Source organism: Mauremys mutica, chromosome 8, assembly GCF_020497125.1.
Source record: "Mauremys mutica isolate MM-2020 ecotype Southern chromosome 8, ASM2049712v1, whole genome shotgun sequence".
Lineage (NCBI taxonomy): Eukaryota > Metazoa > Chordata > Testudines > Geoemydidae > Mauremys > Mauremys mutica.
The window spans coordinates 14313147-14340546 of NC_059079.1; the positions used below are offsets into that span (position 1 = coordinate 14313147).

The 27400-nt window shown below is 41.4% G+C and overlaps 1 protein-coding gene and 1 long non-coding RNA gene across 2 annotated transcripts in view; one reads left to right on the forward strand and one right to left on the reverse strand.

The window, feature by feature from the left end:
* The window catches only part of DAB1 (DAB adaptor protein 1), a 418072-nt gene extending 392934 nt beyond the window's left edge, over positions 1-25138 (reverse strand). Inside the window, exons 1-2 of the mRNA XM_045028235.1 lie at positions 25106-25138; positions 20634-20709 (exon numbers count right to left, since the gene is read on the reverse strand). The gene's annotated coding sequence lies outside the window, so the exon portion shown is untranslated. The remainder of the gene's footprint in view (positions 1-20633; positions 20710-25105) is intronic.
* On the forward strand, positions 3926-6516 carry LOC123376309. Its single transcript, XR_006581754.1, has 2 exons — positions 3926-4062; positions 6418-6516. It is a non-coding gene; the product is annotated as an uncharacterized LOC123376309 (long non-coding RNA).
* Positions 25139-27400: the final 2262 nt, after the last annotated feature.

The window sequence follows — 27400 nt, forward strand, 5'->3', positions numbered from 1 at the left end:
AGTCATGATTGGGACTCCCTTGTGTTCCATAAAACATAGAATAAAAAATGTTCTTACCTCAAGGAGCTTACAGTCTAAATTGGGGCTGGCAGCCTGGGCACCACGCCTGCCTCACCAGATCATTTTATTTAACCTGCCCATCGGTGGCTGGTGAAAATATTCTTGGGGGACTGTAGCCAGAGGTGGGTCTGGATGGGCCATGGCCCAACTGATTAGTACTCAGGCCTATCTATATCTTAGCGCCAGGTACAGTGCTCCAAGTGAGGGGAGTTATGGGGGGTTCAGAGTGGAACAGAACCTGGGTCTGGGAACAGGAGTCCATACTCCAGCTGGCAACACCATTAACCCAACCACCTCTCCATCACTCACATGGGAGGGGCTCCGCCCCACGCTACCCTGCTCTGGTGAATGCCTTCCCATTGGCTCTCATCTCCCATTGCCAGGCTGACTGTGGCCAGCTCCCCTCCCTCTCCAGCCCTTGGGAGAATCAGGGCACAGTTCTAACAATGGGGAGGTATTAGCCGGAGCTGGGGATGGAGTTGCAGCCTGTGCTGATGGGGAAGCAGAACTGAGCTGAGAGAGATGAGGCAGCAGCCACTTTACTAAGGCAGTGAACTGGATCAATCTTAAATGTTCTCCCTCTGTCTGGCCTGCAAAAGAGTTTTTGTGGATTTTGTGGCCCTCTATCACTTAAAGTTGCCAATCCCTGAAGCAGAGACAAGATATAACAGGTGGATGCAGAACACAATGAGGCAGAGGGAAGGTGGAAGACAAGGGTACATAAGGTTGCAGAAGTAAAGGAACAGAAGATAGCTTAAGTTCTTAGCTAAGCATGCAGTTGGGAGGTTTTCAAGGTGGTTTGTTGTTTTCAACCAAAAAAGGGGTGGGCAAAAGATACTAATGAATCACTAACAGGCCACAGGTCTAGCCATTAACCCTCAGCAGCTTACCCTGGACATCATGGCAGAGTGTAGCCCAGTGGGCTAGTTTGCTTTCATTATATTTACTGCTTTGCATTATATTCTGCTTTGCATTATATTCAGCAGTAATCTTCTTATACGTTTCTTATTTTCTTATAGGTTTGATTATTTGTTTTATTATAATAGGTTTATATTAGGGTATATTTTGGCTGTAACACAAGGGACCTGCAGGCCACATTCTGTATGGTGAGCTAAGGCAAAGTTAGCATATATATGCCTGGGACCTTTCACCTAGATAAATGGAGCTAAAACTTAAGGTATGTGTATGACTGCAACCTTTAACATAGTGGATGTGTTAAAGCAGATTGGCACAGAGGCTTTCCTAAGTTCATACCCTTTTAAACTTAACAGGTACACCACAGCTTAGAACTTGGAAAGAACCGAAATAACCAGTTAGGACAGAAATAATAAATGTGCTATCTAACCACAAAGGGGCCATGGTAACGAACTGACGTATATAATAAGTTGAGATCATTGATATACTAACTGATAGGAAAAAGACACTCCAACATCAGTGAGGTAAGGAAATACAAACAAGGAGAAGGGAAAATCCCCTACTGAATATGCATCAAACATAACGGTGCCAACGTACCATATTATTAAAATGGCCTCCCAGCCTAGGGGCAGTGGAAAAGAGAGATGTAGTCCTTGGGAGGTGCCGGAATGATGGCCACTGGCGATGATGGGGAAGGTGATGGTGACGAGGAAGATGATGGCTAACATTTCAGGTTGTTCTACAGGAGATGGTGTGAGTACATGGATGTGTAGATGTACATTCTGTAGTATCTCTATCTATCTTACTAAGTTGGGGTGTTTGTGACTATGCTAAATGTATTAATAAACTATATTTGTAAATATAAAAGAGTTCCTATATTGTGAGTGTTGCAACTGTGCACATCGGGGTTCCCAACTATAATAATTTAAATAATACTGGGCCTGATCTTGGGGCAAGAACCTGTCAACTCTCAAAGTGATAACTGGGGATTCTCAAGTAATCAATATAATTAATACATAATCTAAGATCAGGCTACACACAGGTGGATCTTAAGGAAGGATTTGAAGGTGGACAGAATAGTGGCTATACAAAATGATTTGGGGAGCATAAGGAGCTGTGATGAGGAAGGTGATTTTGGGAGAAGTGTCTGAGTCTGGGTGGCTGCCATCATTGCAAAACTAAAAGGGGTACATTGTCCCAGTGGGTTAAATCTGGATAAGTGGAGGGATTTAAATTATGGAGGGTGTAGAACCAAAGGACCAGAAGTTTGTGTCTGATATGGTGGAGAAGGGTGGTTCTAACATGATCAAAATGATAAGATAGGAAGGTGATTCTAGCAGCAATATTTTGAATGGACTTAAGAGGACAAGAAGGCAATGGTCAAGGTGTGTTAGCCCCTTTCTTCCATATATACCAAATGTACATAAAATAAAATAAAAAATATTGTAAGAATAAAAACACTAGCATTAACATTTTAGACTGTAAGCAGTCTTTTATGGTGACTCTGCTCTTTTTCCATGGCTATTACAGATAAAGAAATTTTGCTTGCAAGAGCTGTGAAATAGGTTCAGCTACAGTATTAGAACCTAAATAGCTTTGTGCCATTCCATCAAGTTTACTGCTGCACTTCTGTTTCATTAATCCACCAGAGAAGCTTTACTGGATTCCCCACACAAACACATTTGCTGAACAAATCACGTGCACAAAAAAAGGCATCTGGTTACAAATTAAATAGGTAGCGTCTGACCAGAGAAACTGTGTACAGGTGTTCAAAATAGATGATACAAGCAGAAATCTTTATAGAGGAAAGATGACTATAAACACAATTAATATTTTAAAATCTGTGCAGATTTTTATAAGCTTTTGTCTAAGTCCCGGAAGAGTAATAGGCTGTAAGATTGGCTGTGTACATGATGGAAAGAGAAACTGCACATCTTATACTTCTTTAAATCTTATTATGCTAGGTAGCACATCCGTAATCAAGCACAATCTCCAGTAGAAGCGATCTGAATAGTAGTGATATTGATAAATTATATTCTGTCCACATTGCTAGGGTGCTTGTAATGTGTTAAAATGCCTGGAGGATCAATGAGCTACTCTCATAATGTATAGAGAGAAATCTTGTTGTGTCTATCTAGAGACAGTTTCTCGTCTAATGGAGTGTGGTTGGAGGGTCTCTGTTTAATTCATGTATTTAACTCTTGATCTCCATCACTTCACAGTGTTTCTTTGCTAACTGCAATATATAGAAGCCATTAGGCAATAGGACTAAGATTGACTTTTCTTCCTTCAAGAATTACACAGAATAACTCAGGCTTATTAACGTATGTGAAAGAGTTCACATGGCTGGCAGTAGCAAAAGAGAGTCCAGCAGCCAGCAGAGAGGTTTAATTTTAAACCTTAGGTAAAGGCAACAAAAGGAATATCTATATTTCACACTGTGGCATCTCTGAGTGTCCAATAGGCAGCTAAGCTTGCACTTCTACATGATGACAACCTATAGTTCTGTGTGTTTAATAAAAAGATAACAGGAATTTTAATTATTATTGGTCGTATTTATAACAGTAGTGCTAGAGACCAACCAAAAATGGGCCCACTGTGCTAGGCACTGCAGGAACAAGAGTAGTAGACCATACCGTAATGAACTAATTGTTAGTGTGTTACTGCCCTCTGCTGGAAGGAATCGGCATTGCTCAAGTTTGTGCCATAAGCCCTATACTAACCGTCGTTTTCCTTTAGCTCGAGGGATAGGGCATTGTACTTCTGGATTCTGAGGACTTGCACTCTATCTCCACTATCCCTGTGATGTTCTGGTTGTGCAACACAGCAACAACCATGATGTCACCTAGGTAGCCAGGGATATATTACCATACATTCTATATTGTCACATAAAAATGTTATGTTGCAGCTAAGGTAGAACTCGCAATTCAAACCATCATCACTGATGAACAGCCAATGTTCAAACCTATGGAAATCCAACTGCTAAGTTAAAATATAAAATTCCCACAACACGCTTACACACCCTATTCACTAAGATGCATCCACAGACTGAACCTTTGGGGCTGTGCTGTGCTGGCATGTATGCAGGTGAGAAGTGTGAGCAGGTTGTTGCACAGGAAAAACTGGGTCCTGCAACCAGGAGGGAACAGTGAAGCTAAAAGTTGATGAGTTTGCTTGCTCCTGTGATGACTTAAAACTCCTGAAGAGTAAATGTTCTAATGAGATGCAGATCTTCCCTTTGAAGGCAAACACCCTCATCAGTCCCTAACTTCACATGTTCCCTCACTCTCACCAGCATTTCCTGGTCAGTCAATCAGAGATCCTCACTGCCTAACCCTCAGACACTGCAAACAACAACAAAAAACCCAACCTGCTCTCAGTAGTCTTCTGCCTCCACACACTTTCCATTCTGACACATTCTGGCTCCTCCTACATGTCCCATCTTGGTTCCCCTCACCCACCAAAACAATCTATCGCTCCCATACCCATACTTGAAGTAGTGAGCAGGGAAGAATGATGACTGAGCCCACATTCATTCCCTGGGATGCTCAGGAGGTGGAGGGATTGTAAAGGGAAAATTGTAAAGTTACAGTCCAGCCCTGAACAGTTAGAAACACCAACACCTTCCACTCTTCCCATTCCCCGATCTCACTGGAACACCCAGCAACAGCTAGGGACCAGGGCAAATCCTTACGGGGAGCAGAGTGGGGGCAGTGGGAGGTCAAGTGCTGCAGGAGGAGGACTGAAAGCACTAGCACTTCCTTGGGTTCTCCAGCCAACAGACATGCCATGCCTCACTGAAAGCAGGGATCTGGTGCGAGGAGCCAAAGCACAAGCAGTGCAGCTGGGGATCTCCTCTTCTAGAGTATCACATCTCTGCTCAAGAGTGGCAATCTGCAGAGACAATTTAATGAGGGAGGATTCACGATTTTATTCTCCCTTTATGCCTTCTGCATCATATATAATTGAAAGGCAGGATATATAATGAATCTTTTCTATTTAAACTCCAGAAAATTAGCATTCTGTCCCCCGCCCCCAAATATTTTACACATTTTGATCAACCCTGACATTAGGCAAGGTCTGGGTGGGCACTCCTCAGAAACACAGGGAAGGGAGAAAAAGGAGTGTAACAGGCACACATGGTTATGTTACAAATATTCTCCTAGCTAGAAACTTTGAAAAATGTCAGATATCAAGGAGCATATGTTAGATCTGCCCCTGAATAGTCACAGAACACTACATTTACAAACAGAGAAAACCAATTTTAAAACCGCTCAGTACATTTGCATGCAGTGTCTGTAGAACATCTTAAAATCAAGATTAATATGCACATTTTAACATCAGGGCCCAGATGATAGGAAGAAGGAGGGCAGACTACACACCCAATGAGCTGTGTAGAAAATCAGCAACAAATGGATGCTGGATGAATTTACATAAGCAGTAAAGACTGAAAAATGGCACACAGACTCCCTAGTAAAAAGAATATGATGTTACTGTTGTGCTGGGAAGGCAAAATTTTCTAGATTTACTGTTATTCACAGCAAGGTTGGACATAGCTAGCTGAAATTAGTTCCAAATCTTACTCCTCCACAACTGCCAAAGATAATAATCGCAAGTGTTTGTCACATTAGCCCAAAAGGAAAGCACTGCCTAATCTCTCAAACCCCACAAGAATTACAACCCTTGAACCTTTGGGATTCTTCAGCTTTTTTCCCCTTTGTTGGCAAAAAAGCTAAATTCAGAGGCTGAAACGGGAAAAATAGAGACCCCTAGATAGCTTTTCAGTTCCATCAGTTGTTTCCATGATGAAGAATTTTTAGAAGCAAAGATTATAACGGTCAAAGGCCTAGTTGATGTCTTCCTCGCTGACATAAAATACATTATTCATTCTCAGTAAGAGATGTCTATAGAGACAGGACTGGAGGGCTGTGGCTTTTGAAGCTTAATGCTTTAGTTTTTCAAGTAAATGGACCTGTAGGGTGATCAGCCACTCTATGAAAACCCTTCAGTATCCCAATGATATATGCCCCAAATTTTTTCTCAGGTTTCCTAACCTTTTTAATGAAAGAAAAGGTCTCAGTTGTAGAAATATTCAGTGTCCTCTATTGCCATCTGCTAGTTTAAAATATATATTATATATAAATAAATGCATTAAAAAATCAATAGCTTTCTCTCCTGCTAGCCTGTTATCAGGTCAGTGCAAGAGGCTGAGAGATCAGTATACCATGGTAAGAAATATTTCTCTGCACTTAGCCCACTGTAATTCAATCTCGGTAAAGAATGAAAACCCAGAATGCTGTCATGAGGCAAATATACTACTAAGAAATCCTAATATTCCTCCTGTTTCACAACATTCAGCTGAAGGGTGGGTGAAAAGATAAGAGCTACACTTTTTCTAGTGTTAAAAGGGTGAAGTATTTTATTCCTAGTTTTTTCTACCAGTGTATTTCCTCCAGTGAACATCAACCTGAAAGCTTTACATAGATCAATGGATAAAGACCTTGAGTGTGATCCTGCGACAAAACTCCCAGTGTATTCAAGGTCAGGCACCGAGCATATTACAACACAAAGTATCCTTTTTTACTTTATTGAGTGGGTTAAATGCATCTAGTAAACTATGAAATTTATAGCACAGTCAGAAACTTCTCACTAGGACTGGCTGAAAATTTTCTAACAAAACTTTTTTTGAATGGAAAATTGGGTTTTCAACTATGTGAAAATGTTCACAAAAGTGTCAGCTTTCCACAGGAAATGGTTCTCCCCCCTCAAAAATATATTTTGGCTTTTAAACCACTTCTGTGAAGATATCCTGCGTTGATGCCCCATGTGTGTTATAATTCAGTTGCATCATATCCTCATTCTGCAACGCAGGCCGGGCTACCCAGTTGGATTAAATTGCCCGTGATGCCAACTGCTTTTCCTCACTTTGACTAAGACCCCAATGCATCATGAGAGATGTAGTCCAAAACAGAGAACCCAGGATAATGAGATGAAGTGGAACAGGAGCCACCGCAACAGCATTTCTGAAACAAAATAATTTGGTTTTCATCTGAAATATTTAGGGTATTGATTTTTTTTGGTGAAAAGCTGGAATTTTTCTGCAGAAAAAACTCCATTTTCCAACCACTCTCCTTTTCACCATCTAATATTCTGAGTAGTCTATGCATCAGACTTGTCCTTTCTATCTAGCAAATACAGTGACAGCCTTCTGTAACTTCAGCATTTCCTCCATCACATGAATTAATTCAGAGGTGTCAAGTGCCAAACTAGCATAGCTTTCGAGTGCAATTATCGCGTCTAGACGAGGTGCAATAAATCGATCCCCGATAGATCGATCGCTACCCGCCAATCTGGTGGGTAGTGTGGACGTACCCATAGTTCAAACTGGGGGCCTAAACCTACATTTCATGAGAAATATATTAAAGACTGTGAGGCACTAGGTAATAGGCACCTAGTTAGATAAGCCCCTTCATTTTCAGTTTAAATTTTTATTTAGTTGGGGACTGGTCCTGCTTTGAGCAGGGGGTTGGACTAGATGACCTCTTGCGGTCCCTTCCAACTCTGATATTCTATGAATGCATCCTAAATGTGTTACATTATCAAGACAGTACGGGGTGATTTAAAAATGGAGTGTTAGCTTATATATAAATTGCGTGGCTTATGTCATAACCTTAACATACTAAAATGTATTTTTATTTTTCACATGCGAGAAAGCCCCTTTAATTGTCTATATACAAAATTGAAATAGCTCATTGTGCTGTTGAATACTTCATTTAAATGGTTTGTGTCTTTATTGGATAATCTCTTACATGTGCTTCATTATATCAATAGCAGTAGGAAATTATTGATTTTTCTAAAGCCATTAAGTTCAATTAGCTTTACAATTCAAATAGAAAAAGATGGCAAATTACCTTCACTTGATAAAAACAGTAAGAAAAAAAGGCTAATACCCTAATTTGTGAAGTATGCAAGTTAAGTGGTAAAGGTAAAACAAACAAATGCATATTAGCATAACAGCTCTAATCAGCACCATCCGGCATTTGAAACTGGCATCATTATGCTTAGTGGACTGTGTAGTAATAAGTAGTTGTGATGTTGTTTACCCACTTAATCTTGTGAATATATTAAAGCAGAATAAATAATAAGCAATGGGAAGAAAGGGTAGAAAAACATTTGAGACAAATTAAGCTGCCATTCATTCTAGGCATAAACATACACTATAGGTCTGTCGGAAAAGAGTTAATTCTAAATTTCAGTCTCAGACTCAAAGTTATAATGTATTTAAAGGGTTCTCTCCTAGCTAAAATCTATGTAATACTATGGTAATTTTGTTAGTCTTCCTATCCTCTCATAGGCACCATTGCCCCCTATTGGACTGGATGTCAGATTTGACAAGTTCATCTGATAATGTTGCCTAGTATTGCCTTTAATCTCCAAAGGCATTAATCCCAATAGCATTACATTAGTAGTATTACACAGCATGAAAATATCACAGGTTACTGCTCTTACAACATGATAAGGGGAGACGGAATATTTTCCTATAACAAAATATGTGCAATAATCAGCTAGTCTCTTCTCATCTCTTCCCTGCTTCTAAGCCCATTCCACAAACTGCCATTGGCTGTTTCTACAGTAGCAAAAAGAGGAGTTGTGCCACTCCATTGATGGTATTAGTAGTGACAGCTGCAGTGTAGACTGTGCTTATGAAGTGGTAAAAATGCATGAGCCCTGCCTATACCACAATGGCAATAATCAAGACCCCAAGTCAGCAACGCTCTTAAGCACATTTACCTTTAAGCATGGGTAGCTCCAATGAAATCACATGGGGTCCAAGCGCATATAATTTTGCAAATTGGAGGTGGAGAATATCCACATACTAATGTTCACAAACCAATTCTGCCATTAAAAAGAGTAAATTTGACATCAATGAATTGCCATCCATAATAAGTGTTGGTCTTTTACAAATAGAGAAAGCTGATAATCAGAAGAATGGCATTTACATTCAAAAGACAATGTACCATTGCAATTGTAAACATTTCACCTCAAACCTGAACGTTTGATATGGACTCACCATAAGTGACAGCATTTTACATATTTTTCTTTTTTACATTTCAGAAAAATAGCCACGTGTTATCCAATTGCTAAATCCAACTCTCGGTTTGTAGGGAAGTGCGCCTTAGTGGTGAACAGAAGTGCTGGACTGGCGTTGTAAGAGATATAAGCAAGTTTCTTGATGTGAATGTCTCAGTGTAGCTTCTATAAGACCGATGCTTATAAAATTTGTGCCATCAGAATGAAGACTCCTGGTTCTTAAGAAGCAAGTTTGATTTAAAAAAAAATCTATTAAAGCAGAGGCTAGTGAATAGTCATTCATCCCCACCTAATAAAGTGGATTTTACTTGTTAGAGAACATTTTTGCTGTGCTTCTCAAATACGACATAAAATCTCAAACTAGAGATTACAATGATGACAACTACAATAAAGCTGAGAATGCTGTGAACAAAATAAGCCCTTCTTCAACAAGATTTGTGGTTGTATTGGGCAAGGCTCAATTTGACATTTTAAAAGTTTACTATGAAACATGGTGAATTCTAATGTTTAATTTCAATTATTATTCCTAGACGATTACAGCAGTGGCAAGTCACACACTACAGCTTTTAACTAGTTTTTCCTATTAAAAATATAGTTTCTTCTTTTTAGTTTTACCGTGGTGCTGCAAAGAATTCTGTAACGAGCTTTGCTTTGTCATCTCTAATGTGGATTTAGATGCAACTGAGTGGCCTTTTTAAAATTTGACTTGTGGCTTTCATACCATCACTGAATATGCAATACCAAAGGGATCTATAAAACCCAAGTTTATGAAATTGCTGTGTGACATTAGAAAACATGAGGAAACGTGTTGCCTAATCAATCCTGCAAGACTCCAAGAGTCCTTAACATCTATGTTGAAGGTGTTCAGCACCTCACAAGGGGAATTCAGCAGCTAGCAGGATTGGGATAATGATCTGTAAGTCCCAGGAAAGCTCTTGTTCTATAAAGTCCTTGTGCTGAATGCTATTCCAGTTCCCGACTGTGGACATAGTATTGATTTCTTTAGTGACAGCAATCAGTACATAATGAGAGAACAACAAAGCAACCGTCCATCCAGACACAAACCCACAATCAGATATAATCTGGAGGTTCAGTGCTGATTTAATTTCTACTGACCCAGCTATTTGGTTTAGCGTGGTGTTTTGTTTAGGGATTAGAGTTCAGTTGAGGTTCAACAGTAATACTTAGCATTATTATAGTGTTCATCTTCAAGGCATTTTGCAAACAGCAAGAAAACCACTCTCCCTCTCCCATTACCTCATGAAAGAGTTGCAACTTCCAATACAGCGGGTTTTTTTAATAGCAGGAAGGCTCCGTCTCACTTACCTTGCTCAATGTCACCCTCACTTCACTCTATACCTCACCTCTCAAGCTTTTTCTCCCCATTAGTCTCCCCCTGTCATGCATATCCAGGCTCAAGAAACTTTATTGTTTAACATGCAAAAGAGATGCCCTGGTTTTCCAACAGGAGAGTGTGAAGTGTGAACTGAGAAGGGATGTGTTACAACAGGAGGCTTTGGAAGAAGTTGAGAAGATGTGGTTAGCTTATTTTATTTTATGTGACAGTTTAGAAGGAAAAGAAGCCTCTGCCTATAGAATTCTAGGCCATCAACATTTTCCATGTAGTCACAGTAGAGAAAAGTCTCAATTGTCTTTTCAGGCAAAGGGACCATGAAAAAAATGACAGGGAAAGATGAACGGTGACAGAACACACCCCATTTCTCTCCTCCATCCATTCATTTTAATGACAGATTTGAAAAAGTGAGAATCATAAAATAAAATTAAGATAACCCTGCTAGATTTAGATACATTCATTAATGCTGCGAGGTGCACATCACAACAGAAAAATCTATACATGGGTGAAAATTATTGTCCCCATTTTACAGATGGAGAAACATGTACAAAGAAGTTAAGTGCCTTAGCCAGGGTCATACCAAAAGCCTGTGGGAAAGCCAGAAATGGAACCTATGTCTTCTGAGTTAGCTTGAACATGCTGCCACCTTATTGGTGGTCCAGGTTCCAGTATAGAGAAGCACAGTTTGGATAAAGTGCAGATCTGAATTCTAAGTGAGTGTACGGCATTCCAGATCTAGGGCTCTGGTTCAGGCCCATCTCTAGTCAAAACCATGCAAAACTTGTCCTTTCAACACAAAACCAGATGAAATTCAATAGTGTTGACTGAGTTTGGAGAATTCCGTTTGAACCTGGGGTTGTCTATATTTACGGCTAGATTGGCCCTGCTGTGATTGATGCAGCGGTGTCAATTTAGCAGGGCTGATGAAGACCCCCTAAGTCGATGGCAGAGCACTCTCACATGGACTCATGTACTCCAACTCCCTGAGAAGAGTAAGGTAAGTCAGCAGGAGAGCGTCTCCCATGGACACAGCACGTTGTAAACACTGCGATAAGTGGATCTAACAACATCGACTTCAGTTACGTTATTCACTGAGTTATGTAACTGAAGAAGTGTAATAGATTGATTTACCGTGGTAGTGTAGACAAGGCCTGAAACTCAACAGTAACCATCAGCCATTGTGATCATGGACAGATTGAACTGGGTCCACATGAACCCCTGAAACTCCAAGCCTGTGAATTTTGCACAGCTCAAGTGCAAATGAAATGTATGTTTCCTAATAACAGGAGGTATAGTTAGTACAAAGGATTGTTGCAGCTCTTTTGCCATGAAGTTTTTTTGCCTAATCATTTTATTCCACTTCCCCACTATGATCACACTACTGTTTTCTTCAGTACCTACAATCATACTTAAGGGGAAAACAGAAAAGCATCCATCCCAGATTTTTAAATCCATCAACAGATATCTTTTGGAGTTCAGTATTGATTTAATTTGCAGTGAACATTTCCAGTTTTAATCATGGAAATTGTTGCTTCTTTAGATGTCAGAAAAAGATTTCCCATTTCACTTTTTAAAAGAGAGTATGGATAAGAATTGATTTCCAGATGTTAAGTTGCAATGCCAATATTCAATGTGTTTCTGCATGCAGAAAGTGTGAAATTCAGATGGGCAATGATAAAAAAGATATAATAAAATAGATGTTTTTCAGATACAAATGCAAGAGAAAATGTATATTTTTCTGATTAGTTCCTGATTAACCTCTGCTAGTTTTTCATATTATGGGCAATATTTTTCAAGAATAAATCCCTGTGCTTTAAGAGTGAGCCTATGATTGTCTATGAAGTTACTGCACTTTCATGTACAAGTAGAGAAGGAGGAGGAACTTGTGATGAAAGCACTAAACTGGGACTCATGATCCAGTTTCAGTTCCCATTGATTCCATCAAACTTGTGTGCATCTCTCTTTGTGCATCAATTTCCTATCTGTAAAATGAGGAGAATTCACACTCTACAGCTACATACTCGGGGGTGCATACATTAATGCCATTTTCCGCTCTATCTTACAGAAGAACATAAGAACGGCCATACTGGGTCACACCAAAGGTTCATCTAGCCCAGTATCCTGTCTTCTGACATTGGTCAATGCCAGGTGCCCCAGGGGGAATGAACAGAACACTTAATTGTCTAGTCCCATCACCCATTCCCAGCTTCTGGCAAACAGACTAGGGACACCATCCCTGCCCATCCTGGCTAATAGCCATCTTATCTATTTGGTCCCTGGTCCTGCCATTTACAACGTTGGGGCAAACATCAGTGGGGCTCCACTGAAGTACATAATATATTACTACATAAAGGCCGTAGATTACAATATATTTAGGGCAGAGATTCTCTTACTACGTGTACATGCAGCGCCTAGCACAATGTGGTCCCAATTTCCCCTGAGGCCTCTAGTTGGTACTGACTACAAATAAAAGTAACAACAATAAAGAAAATCCTGTTACAAACAAGTTTCTGTCTAATAAGCTAGGTCCATATATTAATTATTAGAGCTTGCGGCTTTGCTACTCAGCCAACATTTATGACCCTCTCTTATGCCTGTCTTAAACAAACAGAAAGGGTCCAGCACATCTTAAGAAGGATTTTGCATTGAATCAACTGTAACCATAGGTCAGCCAAGAATAGTTTGATATTATGGCCAATGTAATTCCACTGGGATGTAGTTCAAGTGGCTCCCAACTAGGGTAACCTGACAGCAAGTGTGAAAAATCGGGACAGGGGGTGGAGGGTAACAGGGGCCTATATAAAGACAAAGCCCCAAATATCAGGACTGTCCATATAAAATTGGGACATCTGGTCACCCCCACAACTCAGTTGCCCATGAGGACTGTAATATATCAAGGCTTACTTCTGTTGAGTTCAGAAAGGAAGACTATAATATAATCCTGTCAGGAGCTTTAACAAATATGGGGCTTCCAGAATGGCCAAAGCAATAGATTCAAACCGACGTTCCAAAAAAATGTTTTACCTGCAGATACCGTCTCCAGAAACCACTCATGTCAGTATGTGTCCTCTAGGATCTCTAAGGATTTAAATGTGTTTGTTTGAAAGACATGCCCCTCTCCAAATGACAGAACTCTTGAAGTGTGCCCACTGCACGACTAAACATTTTCGTGAGAATCATAAGTAGAAATGATCCTGGTAAAGGCTTTAATGGAAATGTAACTTTAACTCAATTGGATGGAATTATATCCCTGTAATGCCCATGTAAATGTAACAGTTCCATGATGTTGATGCAAACCCTTACACCTACATAGCCTATGCATATATTTAAAGCTCCCAGCAGGTATGGATTTACTGCCTAGTATTCATCCCTCCTTAGCAATAATGTCAATTTAGCTGTTAGTTTTTGTTTTGACTCAGTGTTTAGGAATCAGTGGGGCGATAAAGCTATTTAAATGGAAATACTATTCAAATGCACAATCACCTGATTCGACATGAACAGCTCCTGCTCCTTAACATTTTACAAATAATAGCTGTCTTTTTCCTCATTAAATGCAGAAATCTGATTAACATTTAGATCACATGTGCTTTCCTTATGGCAATTAGGACTAGATACTAGAGTTTTGTTAAACTATGGAGGATTTTTATGCTTTATCATGAAGGAAAGAACAAAGAACCTCCAAAACAGTACATCTGGTCCTTTTTGCTGCCTTGATTATATTCATTCTCTCAAGGACAAATGTAACTTTAAAAAGAGAATTCTGCAGGGATAAACTTAGTGAGAAATAAAATGGAGACTCACATGAGCCTAGCTTTGTAATCTAGTACAATGGCTAGAAAAACAAACGATAATACTGTACATTCATTGGCAACATACAGTGTAATCTCTTAGAATGTTTAAACAGTTACAGATTAGAAAACATCTGTTGTAAAATTGCACTGGTAACAAGACTTTTTTTGTTCTGATGCAAAAATAAATAAAAAATCTTCAATTCATAAGGTTCAATTCCTGTTACAAAAGGTTCAATTCCTGTTACAAAGGACCAAACGTCAGCTACTCTGAAAGCTCCAGAGTTGTAACTGATATAAAGGTGAGCTGATTTACGAAGTCCAGTGCATACATATTAGTTTGCTTATGTCATGTTGTGACATACTTCACAGAATATTATACTATTTGTAGGGCACTAAAGTATGGGTCAGATTTTTGAAACTTGAGTTAGAATCAGTATTAAAAAAAAGTGTGAAGTATCTTTGCCGTAGAAGAAATATATATATTGCTGCTACAGTCTGATTTCTTAATAGTCCCAAGAGGACTACAAGTCATTTTAATGTAGGATCTTGCAAGTTTAAATTCCACTGTAGTGAGGAAGGTAGGACTGTGTATTTCAGCAGACAACATATATTGGCACAATTGATTCCTGATGGCCTGCATGCAGTTTGCAGTTCCAATGGTTTGTTCCATTAACTGGATCAGAACTGCAAATGAATTCTTTGCACTAATGCAACACCCTCACAGCGCAGCAAATCTGAAGGCTAATAGAGCAGTTGCTGGGGGGCGTTGGTGGCTGACGGTCACTTACGAAATTTCTAGTGCTTTCCGCATGTTTCAGACACTTTATTAAAGATGATAAGCATAGGAAAGTTAGCTGGGTTTGTGCCACATTTGCTTCTTTCCAGTGTATAGTATGAAGGAGGCCAGGAAGGTTTCTCTTTTCTGCTTCTTTTTAACATCCCACGTTACACCTCAGTCATCCAGTAAGTCCTTCGACAAAACCAAGGGAGGACAAGATTTTACGTTCCATATAGTTGTACGTTTAATAAAGCAAGGGGGAGAGAAGCCAAACCCCAGGCCTTCTTCACACAAGACACAGAGGCAAAACAAACAAAAAAAAGGCACAAGCCCATTTCCCCTTTTTGCAGGTCATCTTTAAGCTTTTGTTCAAGCTGACAGTCCTTCCACAGGCAAAGGTTGTATTGACTTCTGTGGAGGACGTGGCTGAGGATGGACTTTGATGAAATGCAAACACAGGACTGCATACCAATCAACGCACATTTTAAAATCTTTTAGTATTATCCCTTAATAGGCTGGCATCCTAAGGGCTTTGGTATACACCCTTCTAGTTCCAGTAGGTAAAGTAGAGCAGCCCTGTCATTTTCCTCAGTATCTGGAGTGCTACTTATATGACCTCTATACCTAACAGGAAGATGCTGGACCAGGGAATCCAAATTTTGAGAGATTTAACGCTAATTAATGGTCAGCGCAGCAAGATTTAATGGAGGTGATTCACTTCCTCAGTGACTGTTCTTAGTTAATGCTGTTGTTGGGTAATGAACTGTCTTTTTAAGCAAAACAAAACAAACTAACAAAGACAAACAAACAAAACAAATCACCCATGATGCAGCTGTCCAGTGAGGAAGAGCTATCCCTCAACCCCTCCTACATGAATAGTCCGGTGAATGCCTACTTCCCATACACTCTGTAGTCCTCAGACGCTAATTAGTGTTACTTCAGGAGCTGTGAATCATGGAAGAATCCTCTCTTTGTTCAAGAGATGTTAGTGTGATAAATCAGGCTCTGGGCCTGCAAATATTTACACACGACTAACTTTGTACCCACTGAATCTATTTTGAGGGTTTGAGAGGGATGTAAATTGTGGATTGTGTTGGCCTTCTGCACAGGGCTGAATTTCAACCTAAATGAATGAGGAGACAGAAGAAGAATTAAAAAGGCTCAGAAATCTACATACAGTAGAACCTCACTAATCTTCATACTTTATAATCTCTACTCAAAAACTGGCAGGTTCTCCTTGGCTCTTGGTACAAGATTTAATAGTATAGCCCTGTGATGAGCTTTCATATTACCAAAGACACCATGATTTATTTTTACACAATATATTACTGTATATTTACTAGTCCACTCTGCAGAAGTAACAAATGATAAAACCATGCAAATGTTAACATGAATGGGGCTGGATCCCCCTCAGCACAGGTACAGAGCAATGCACATTTCTGTGCCAGGTAAGGAGTGATGAACAGAACAGTGAGAATGAAATAGTAAAAGCTTGCAGAGAAACCTCAAAGTTACTTCCGTCTAGTAGCAAGAATAAGGCCTAGGAGGGGAACATAGAGTTAAGTGTGCTCTCAACAACTGATTCTATTCACTTCAACAGAAAATCTGGGAGTGTGAAAAGTTCGTTCTATGATATGATGTTTCTAGGTACTGGAACTAGTTTAATCTGTCTCTTGCTTTCTATTGACTCTAAAACCCTATCCCACCAAAACTGGTCAAATTTTGGCATTTTAGAATGAGAGAGGAGGTGAAATATCCAAGTTTAATTTAAAAACAGTAAATAAACTGGACATTTCATAATAATGTGCACAAACCCTTCTACAGCTTTACTTCAGTTAAATGCTGCCCCCCCCCAGGGGCGGCTCTAGGAATCCCGCCGCCCCAAGCAGAGTGGCGTGCCGCGGGGCACGCTCTGGCGGTCGCCGGTCCCGCGGCTCCGGGGGACCTCTTGCAGACGTGCCTGCGGAGGTTCCACTGGTCCCGCGGCTCCGGTGGAGCATCCGCTGGCATGCCTGCGGGAGGTCCACCCGAGCCGCGGGACCAGCGAACCCTCCGCAGTCATGCCTGCAGGAGGTCCACCGAAGCCGCCTGCTGCCCTGCCGGCAAAATGCCGCCCCAAGTGCGCAGTTGGCGCGCTGGGGTCTGGAGCCGGCCCTGCCTCCCCCAACCCTCACTCTCCAGCTCCCTCCAACACTGTTGGTAGTTGTAAGTTAATTCCTAGACTGTTTTCACTAACCAACGCTCCTGGATATGGTATTTTCCCTGCAAGTCCCACCATTTCCTGTACCTCAGATATTCTTGTGATTGGTAGCCTAGAAATAACGAAGCTAGATCCTTCTGTCTGGCCTTCTGCCCCTATTTATGTTGCTTAGCAAAAGCAGCATCACTGGGAACTGGTTAACAAGGCGACCAGCCAATTGCTTAACACTCACTTTCCACCAAAAAAACAGCATCCAAGGACTGATGAACTCTTATTTATGAACCAAGCTCTAAACAAGTATCAAACAGTTAACTGAAAACAGCTGGATCCAGCTCCCATGAGGTGCTGGGTGACTCTGCAAAGTAAAAAGTGTCCTCAACTTCCACTGAAGACTGGGAAGTGAGGGTAGCTTGGCACTCTAGGGGTCCGGCCCTAGCATACAGCCATTTGAAATCAATAGGCACTTACAGTAATTTTCTGTTACAATAGCACATCATGTGGCAAACAAATCCCTAGAGTGGAGCAGATGACTTTCTTATTGCTATAAACAATGTATCATTTAATCTTTCCTGCAGAATGGATCCCAAACAAAGACATACAGAATTACAAGGAAGCTTCTTGCTACAAGTGAGAGAGCACAGCAGCAACAAAGGATGGAGGAAAGGGGGGGCTGGGCTCTCTGACTTTTCCTGCTCTCCCAACCCCACTGGAGCTAGCAAGCCCCACTAAGACCTTGTCTTCACTAGGAGAAAAAGGAGTGTTCTTAACTCAAGGTAGGTCTAAGTATACCACAGCCTCCTCCAACAATCTTTAACTCAACCTGCTAAATCCAGTGAAAACTACCAGCCGCCTTGTCTGCACTCAGATTTTACCTGGTGCTGGCTAACTCAAGTTAAGAACACACCTTTTTCCTAGTGAAGGCCTCAGGGACACCTGGTCCTCGCAAGTGGTCTCTGTATGGCCCCAGCCACTTGTTCCTTTGGAAGTCAGAAGCCAGAGCAGCAGGGAGGGAGAGGCAGACAATAAAGTGCTAAAGGCTTCAGGAAGTCCACTGGGGACTTCATTATTGCAACTGTTTCTTGGGGAAGGCGCTCAGATATTATATCGATAGGCAGCAGGATTAAACCCTAAGACAGACAAATAGGAACCGTCTTTACAATGTTTCTACAGTGCCTAGAACAATGGCACCCCAACCTATTTGGAGCTTCTAGACACTATTGTAATGGACTCAATGAATAATTCAAAGAATTGTGTAAACCTCTGAAAGCACTGGGTATAGTTGGCCAGATACTCAGCTAGTGTAAACCCCACTGAAGTCAATGGAGCTATGCAGATTTACACTAGCAGAGGATCTGGCACAGTACACCTAGCCTTTTAAATGACTGCTTTGTGAGCATCTCTGAGCCAGTCCAAGTAGTGTAAATGCTGCTGCTTCTTTGGGGAAGCAACCATTATGAGAAAGGGAAGGCAACTTAGCTTTCACCACTCTGAGAATCTTTATTTTCTCTTCTTGAAGAAGGCAAAGCTTTCAGCAGGAACACAGCTACACCATGCCTCCAGAGATCACTGCTTTGCACAGCAAGCTTGGATCAGAGGCCTCACTCTCAAAGTATGCCTTTTACAATGGAACATTTAGAGACTTGCTCAATTTAACAATGAAAATTAAGGTCAATGAAAGGGTCACACGCACTAGGTTCATCACTGCAGCTTCGTCTCCCTCTATATGCTAATATACCAGGGCTGAGACACTGCCAGGAAAGTTAAAAACATTCACAAGGACAAGGGGCACTATAAATTAATTACTGTTGCCAATGATGTTAGTGGGATGTCAGCTCTTCATTTTCTCATCTAATGCCAGGTTTTTCCCCCGTTGAAGCTAACAGTAAATCCCTACTTGCTTCAATAGGAGTCAGGTCAGTCCCTTCCTTTGCAAAGCATCAACTTGCATTTCAAGCAGTGGTATATTTACACTAGGAAAAGAGAAAGAAGCCAATCACTGTGCGGTCTTCAGGATCCTGGGCACAGGATCTCTGGCAGAATTCATATGTTCACGAGGAAGCAGCATACATGTAAACTGCCTAAGGATATAGAGACTTGGACTATAGTCTCATAACTAGGGCCCAACCAAATTCATAGTCCATTTTGGTCAATTTCATGCTTGTAGGATTTTAAAAATTGTAAATTTCATGATTTCAGCTATTTAAATCTGAAATTTCACGATGTTGTAATTGTAGAGGTACTGACCCAAAAAGAAGTTGTGTGAGGGGGATTACAAGATTATTATGGGGGGGGTGCAGTACCGCTACCCTTATTTCTGCACTGCTGCTGGCAGCGGCGCTGCCTTCAGAGCTGGGCAGTGGAAAGCTGTGGCTGCTTGCCGGGAAACCAGCTCTGAAGGCAGAGCTGCTGCCAGCAGCAGCACAGAAGTAAGGATGGCCTGGTATGGTATTGCCACCCTTACTTCTGCGCTGCTGCCTGCAGAGCTGCCTTCAGAGCTGTCAGCAGCCGCCACTCTCAGTCAGCAGCCACCACTCTCCGGCCACCCAGCTCTGAAGGCAGCAGCACAGAAGTAAGGATGGCATGGCATGGTATGGTATTGCCACCCTTACTTCTGTGCTGCGGGTGGCGGGGGTCTCTGCCATCAGAACTGGGTACCTGGCCAACATCCGCCACTTTCTGGCCGCCCAGCTCTGAAGGCAATGCAGAAGTGAGGGTGGCAATACCATGGCCCCTCCTAAAATAACCTTGTGACCCCCCTGCAACTCGCTTTTGGGTCAGGACTCCCAGTTTGAGAAACACTGGTCTCCCCATGAAATCTGTATAGTATAGGGTAAAAGCACGCAAAAGACCAAATTTCACGGGGAGAGACCGGATTTCAGTCTGTGACGTGTTTTTCATGGCCATGAATTTGGTAGGGCTCTGCTCATTACACTACCAATTAACAGGAGCATCACAGAAAGGGAAAACAGGGCCTGTATATCACAACACAGATCGCTACATACAGGGACGACTGGACTTCTATAAATAGACAGTGCACTATCCCTGCTCATTTATCCCTTCAAACAACATAGTCAGTTGTCGTATGCGTTACCATAAATATGCATAACTGAAAAATCACTGCCCATGTCCCAATTTAGACTGCTCGAGCTTCCCTGTTTCCACAAAAGACACCACAACTTCCTTTGATGAATTTATGAGCAGGCACTTGCCATAAGAATAAATTCCAGAAAGCTTCCTCTTGAGATCTACATGCATGACCTTCAGTTCATATGGCCTGCTATATACACTCCCCCATCCATGTTGGAACCCAATAGATAATCTATGGGAGTTCAGCATGGATGCAGTCTATTCTCCTTAGAACAGTGATGTTTTCAGACTTATAGCCAAATGAGGATTCAGGAGGATGCACGTCCAGAGTAGCAAAGGGAGATAAGGAAAACTTACCAATGGCTTCCTTTGTGGGCAACTTTGCACCTCAACTTCTCTTATGGAAACATAAGGGAAACACCTAATCACTGTGCTGCAAAATAAATCTGTATTAAAGGCAAAAATATTTCTTTAGCCACATCACTGCAGGTTCACAACTCTACCCAATGTAGACATAATGTTCAATCTCCTGGTTAATGTCAATGTGACTGGTCAAAACAAATATTCCTTTCTCATGTGATTCCCACTGATGCCTTGCTTTAAAAAGACACATCAGAGATGATGATTTGTATCAGGAAGCACTGGTAGTGCATTTTGTCCCACATGCTTGGTAAGTTATGGAGCATGGAAGTAGTTTACACAGGAGCACAAGCTTCCCAATTTTGCAGAAGTTTAATCTAGGTTTGCAATACATATAACTTCTTTATTTCAGTTCCCACTGGGAGAGCTGATCAAACATGCAGGAAATTTAGGAGTATTCCAAAGACAGTCAATTCTTTAGTGTATACAAAATCTGAAAGTCAGCATCTCCTTGGGTGGACAGTGATGACTGACTGTCAGCAATCTGACTGACAGAAGAGACAGGCACCAGAAATGAATTGTAATTTTAGCCAATTATCTGGACAAGAAAATTCATTTTTTTGTCCCATCCTGTATTAAAATCCAGCAGTTGTGGTTGTTAGTATTAAAGCAAGATTTTAGCATTTTAGCTACATTTACAGATTTTAATCCGTTATTTTAAAAAACTTTAATGCACTTAAAAGTGCTCATGAAAGGTGCTGAATTGACAGCCCTGGATACTGAAATCACTGGCTTGCCCTACACTTAAAAGTTAGGTCAACATAGTTGGATCAGTCCAAGGGTGTTGTTTTTTTCCAGAATCCTGACCAATGTAGCTATGCCATCCTAACACCACCATAGATGCGGCTGTGTCAAAGGAAGAATGCTTCCATTGATGTAGTTACTGTCATTTGGGGGGCAGGGGGAGGTTCCTAGATTGATGGAAAACCCCCTTCCATTAGCGTAGGCTGTGACTGCACTATGGAGTTATGCTAGCATAGTAGCTAAGATGGTGTGGTTTCTGTAGTGTAGATGGATCCTCTTAATTCACAGAATGTTTGCAAGGCAAAACTACGAGCCACACCATGCACAGTGGCACTGCAAGTTTCCCTTCACTTGGCCTGTTGAGGAGCCTTACCCTGACCTGGAAGGGCCAGTTGTACAGGTGAGAGCTTTATTGTAGTGCCTATGCCCATTCAGTCCTTTTGGTGCAGCAATGGTGCCAGCTGTGGCAGTGATTTTGCCATGTAAACATCCGTCTGCTAGGAAGTGGACTGAGGCCATGAATTAATTGAACAAAGGACAGCAAAACACATGCTGTAAAGTCTGTACAGACAGGTTCCTTTTTAAAGACAACTATGGTGATGACAAAGAATTTCCATTTTATTTCCAGCTGGATAATTTTCCAGTGACATCAATACTCACTAAAACATTTAAAACAATTTATATACTCTTTATACTCACTAAAAAGGAAACAGCCTTTAAAAGCTGAGTTACAAACTATAATTACACTAATTCTCTGCATCTGGCATTCAAAAGAACCCAAATTAAACACCACAGAGCACCTCAAGTGCATCCGTAGTGCAGTGAAGGTGGAATTAGCTCCAAATTAAATGGGATAATCTTCCAAGAACATTGAACAATGATTCAGAACATTTCTAGATTATTGCACAGATTATTCCTGCTAGGAAAATGCATGTATTTGGGAGATCAGTTTAACACTCCTTAACCCCATTTTGACTAGAAATGAGCTTGATTACAAAATCCTGGATCCAAACACCTTAAACACTGGAGAGATTCTGGTCTGCATCACAAGCCATACTTTGTAGTTTGAGCCCCTAACTTTAGCATAATCTTTTATTTCAAAGTAAATACAAGGCATTATTCCCTCAGCACTGCAGCAGAGGAAGCAGCAACCCCTTTAGGTTGCAGAATGGTCACCATTCTAAGCCTCTGAAAATTGCATGTGGTGCATACACAACCTAGCCTACACAATTTTTCACTGAGCTCAAAGTGCATAGCTAAGGGAGGCTGCAGGGAGCATGCTTCTGTGGGTATCTCAGCTATCAAGTGCAAAGAGAGCTATTTACTGCAGGGGCTCAATGGCACTACCCACGTGCTTACCCTTGAGCAAGTGCTGATATTCTTTGCTGAGTTGGGGGGGCTCAGTTAGGGTGACCAGGTGACCCGATTTTATAGGGACAGTCCTGATATTTGAGGCTTTTTCTTATATAGAAGCCTATTACCTCCCCCCCACCCCTGTCCTGATTTTTCACACTTGCTGTCTGGTCACCCTAGGCTCAGTTCAAAGGCCTGAACCCTACTCTCATGCACTTTGGGAACTATTTCACAGTCTACATAAGGTAAGGGCCAGGCAGGGCTGCCCAGAGGATTCAGGGGGTCTGAGGTCTTCGGCGGCGGGGGACCCCACTTTGGCGCTAATTCAGCAGTGGGGGGATCCTTCCGCTCTGGGACCCGCCATCGAAGACCCGGGATGGAAGAAGCTCCGGGGGCCCAGGCCCCGCGAGAGTTTTCCGGGGCCCCCGGAGTGAGTGAAGGACCCCTGCGGGGCCTGGGGCAAATTGCCCCCCCCTCCCCGGGTGGCCCTGGGGCCAGGCACAATTTCAGCCCCTTCATTCAGGGAACTAAATGGGCAGTTCCTTCCATGCTCTCCAAGGGGTGTAAAACTCCCTGTAGGCAGTGTGGAAGTGTGGGAAGGACGCAGGGTCTGTGAAGGGGGACTGAGACACGGAGGAGGGAACGTAGGCAGCTCACAAAAGGCAGCCTCAATAGGCATTCCCCTGTGCACATCAGGGAGTTCTGGGCGGGGGGAGTTCTGTCTCCCTGCAAGCCCCCTGGGGCACTGCTGCCCCGCACAACTGCCAGTGCAGGACTGTGCTCAAATTGGCAGCTGCCCGAAGGACCTTCCAGACCCAGAAAGGTACACACCAAACATGATTCGGAAGGCTGACAAAACAAAACAAAGAGTGCTCACACTTGCAGCCAGAGATTTTATTTGTGTCTCACTGAATTGTATTAAGGTAAATGGGAGCTTAGCACACAATATATTGGTAAAACACTTGCAGTGCATCATATTTTATCACTTCTGCAAGTCCTCTTGATTTCTACATTGCTTTTTATAAAACGCCTCCTATTACTTGCACAAACATAACAATAGCCAATAGAGTTGAAGAAGATAAATAGCTGCAGGTAACAAACTGGCGGAAGAAAGCATGAGAGCTGCTCTTTCAGTTTACTGGGAAAGAAGCCACGGTCTGAAGGTCCTAACTCTGAGCGCACACTGCAGCGCTTCTTCTTGAAGACATGTTTGCAAGACTGTGGCAAGTAACCACGAGTCTTTACATTAAACAGATTAATTTTAATGAACATGGTCAGTACAGTGTTCAGCATTATGGTACATGTAAGTGTACAACAGAAAGCGAGAGTGGTCAGGAGCATAGGAAAAAAAAAAAAGGGCTGCGCTCTGCTGCAGCATCTTCTCTGATTCTATCTCACACAGATAACAAAAGCTATATACATTATTGCAAATGCAGCCTCCTGGTCCTTTGTACGGCGTTCGGATAATTTCATATGACTTATATTTCATTCTCCTATGTTTGCTTTAATGCACTGACAGTAACATTTGCAATGCAATAAAGGCATCAACCTTTCTAGTTTGCTTTTCGCTGTGTTGGGCGTAATACAATCATGGAGGTTATTTTCCTACATCTCTTGTTTCTTTGGCTTTGTCTGTCCCAAAGCCTTATCTTACTTTACCATGAATTGTTCACCTTGCTTATCTGTCTGTGCTCTTAGCTCAAGCAGAGTTAGTGCATGTCTATCCAAGCTGGGGAACGTGCTCCAGCTGCAGTGTAGATGTACCCTTAGTCCATGTAACGCATTGAGAAGTACAGTATTTTGCTTACCTCCTCCACTGTAACTCCCAGTTCCCAGTTCTCTAACACCAATTTTTTTTTAAATCATACTGCAAATTCCCTGGCCCAAGGTCTGTAAATATAAAGTGCATACAATTCCTTGTGTTGTTTCAATACTCATCACTAAAAATTACTTTGCCTTTCTACTGAAGTTCTGTTCTCTAAAGTTTCACCTGCAATACTTGGTAAACAGAAGGAGATTAGCCCTTTGAGCACTACTGTATCTAAAAAAGCCTCTACCAAATCCACAATTTATTACGTTCCTGTTTCTAGTCACTGAACACTCCTAAAATGTGACTAGGATTAATTACGTATTTGTAAATTACTGCTGATTGGCCTCATTTAAAATAAATGTCTAGATGGCCCTTTATCTAGTCCCTTAGAAGTGTTTTGGTATCTCTATTATGAAGTCAAATTTACAAAATAACACTTTACTTAATCCTTCCCTAAGATCAGGCTCAATATTGTAATAACACCTTTCAACTCCATCCATACCTTCCCTGTTCTGAAATAATCAAATGCAGTTTTCCACAATCTCGATTCTATTGTATAAATTCTATTCCTTCAGTGTTCTAAGACAGAATGAATCAGGTTCTGGAGTTTGGTCATTGTTTAAACATTTTAATTTCTCAACCACCCTTTTGGGCATGATGCTTTTGATTTCCTTCAACATTTTCTTTTCAAGTCCTAGGAAATTTGTATCAGTTTCTCTCTCTTTTTGTGGCAGTAACTGAGACCAAGAATTTTATTTTATTTTTTTAACATATATCTTTAGGCCCTAATTAATCAATCCACCCCTATTCAGCACAGCCATTTAAGCACATGCTTAAGTGCTTTGCTGTATTAGGTCCTTCGTAAATTATCCTTGCCAGGCCTTACAGGCCCTGACGCCTGGCTCTCAAGGATTTGAAAAATGCCTTATTATTTATCTCTCTCTCTCTTGTGCAAGCTTCCTTTCACTCTCCACGTTTGTTTTTCTTTCCATATTTATTCCTCAGCTTTGATTCGTAATCTTCCTCACCAACCAGATGTTTTATTCCTCCATATTTTGATTACTTTTTATTCTTCCATGTTCATCCATATTGGATATGTTTTAATGCTTCGCATGCTTCGAGCTAGATGAGACTCATACCTTAAACATACAACCCCTGTATTGTCCAGCCCCTATTATCCTAGTTTTCCTGTCCGTCCTTCACATTTTTCTCTCCTTATTTAATCTATTTTTCCAAAGTTTGTTCCATTGAACTCTCACCCTTATTTCCTCCTTTTTGGTCTTATTATATATCCATCTAGCTACGGCATTTCTAAGGCACTCATCGCCACCGATCTAAATGCCAATTAATTAAATTACAGTCGGTATTCTTTAGCTACCCCCTCACCTCTTCATCCAATTGTGCCGATGCACTACTCAAAAGTAAAGGTCATACACTGCCCTTAATCTGTCTGCTCGACTCCCAGTGGAGCCTAGGGTGACTCATTCTACACAAGGTCGTAGAGTCTGTCACCCTATTATGAGAATGTTTTATTACAGATGAAGTGAGCCCAACAAAGAACTGAATCAGGGCTCAGATTGCCATTACACTAGGCATTGTACAAACATTTATTAAATGGACAGTCATGCCATGCTGCTTACAGTAGAAATCCCCAGTCCTGCAATGAATTCCATGTGTGCAGACCCCTTCACCTATACAGAGCCCGCTAAAGTCACATATGATATGAAGGACTTAATATATTAACAAATTCTCATTATATAGAAGTCAGAAGGATTACATAGGCACAGGAATCTCTCTATCCATACGGAGCTCACTGGAGGCTCAAGTTTTACAATAGGTGTGTGGGGGAGGGGCGGAATGGGAGGTTGAAATGGGAAGAGAAGGGGGATGGGCATCACAATACATATCTTGGAACAGTGAACACTGGCCCCAGCTTGCCAGCTAGGAAGAAACCTGGAGCACTACCAGCTGATTTACACAACATTGAAGCAACTCCAGTATTCTCTTCGCAGAGGTGTTTTGTTTTTTTTATCTTTTGTTCACGCTTTGTTTTAAATTCCATCCTTCTCCCTCCCCTGCAAACAAGTAAAGGAGAATTTCAACCAGAGGGGAAGGTACTGTTCACCAAATGTTTGCATAAGGTTCATCATCTCGCATTAGCACCTTTATATGAAATTAGCAATTTTCTGTCATTTCATATCAACATCATAGCATATCAACACTCATTTTAGTTGGCAATATAGGAAAGCAAATCATATTAGCAGCTTCTTCATTGCTAGTGAAAACAAATCCTTCTCTGATGATAATACAATATGAGAGGAATTAGTTAATGTAATAAATCTTTCATATCACAAGTACTAATTCAAAACTGCATTTTCTGCCTTTGCAAACTCACTTTCAAGATTGTCAGGAAGTACTCGAGAATGGTACAATCTTGTGATTGTGAGTAAGGTCCTGCTTGTCTTTAGGGTCACCTTAGGTTTTGACAAACAGGAGAAAGTTCCCCTTGGGGGGAAATGTCCTGTTATCTGCACCATTCTGCCTCTCGGATAGTAAGGGCTATCAGTCTTCATGCTCGAAGGCATAGATTAAATGGATCACCAGGTAGGGTCAGGAAGAAATTTCCTACATGCTATTGTACAATTCTAAGAGTTTTAGGTTTTACTCTGAAGCACCTGGCATTAGACTAGTGTTTCTCAAACTGGGGTCGCCGCTTGTGCAGGGAAAGCCCCTGGCGGGCCGGGCCAGTTTGTTTACCTGCCCTGGCTGCAGGTCCGGCCAACTGCGACTCCCACTG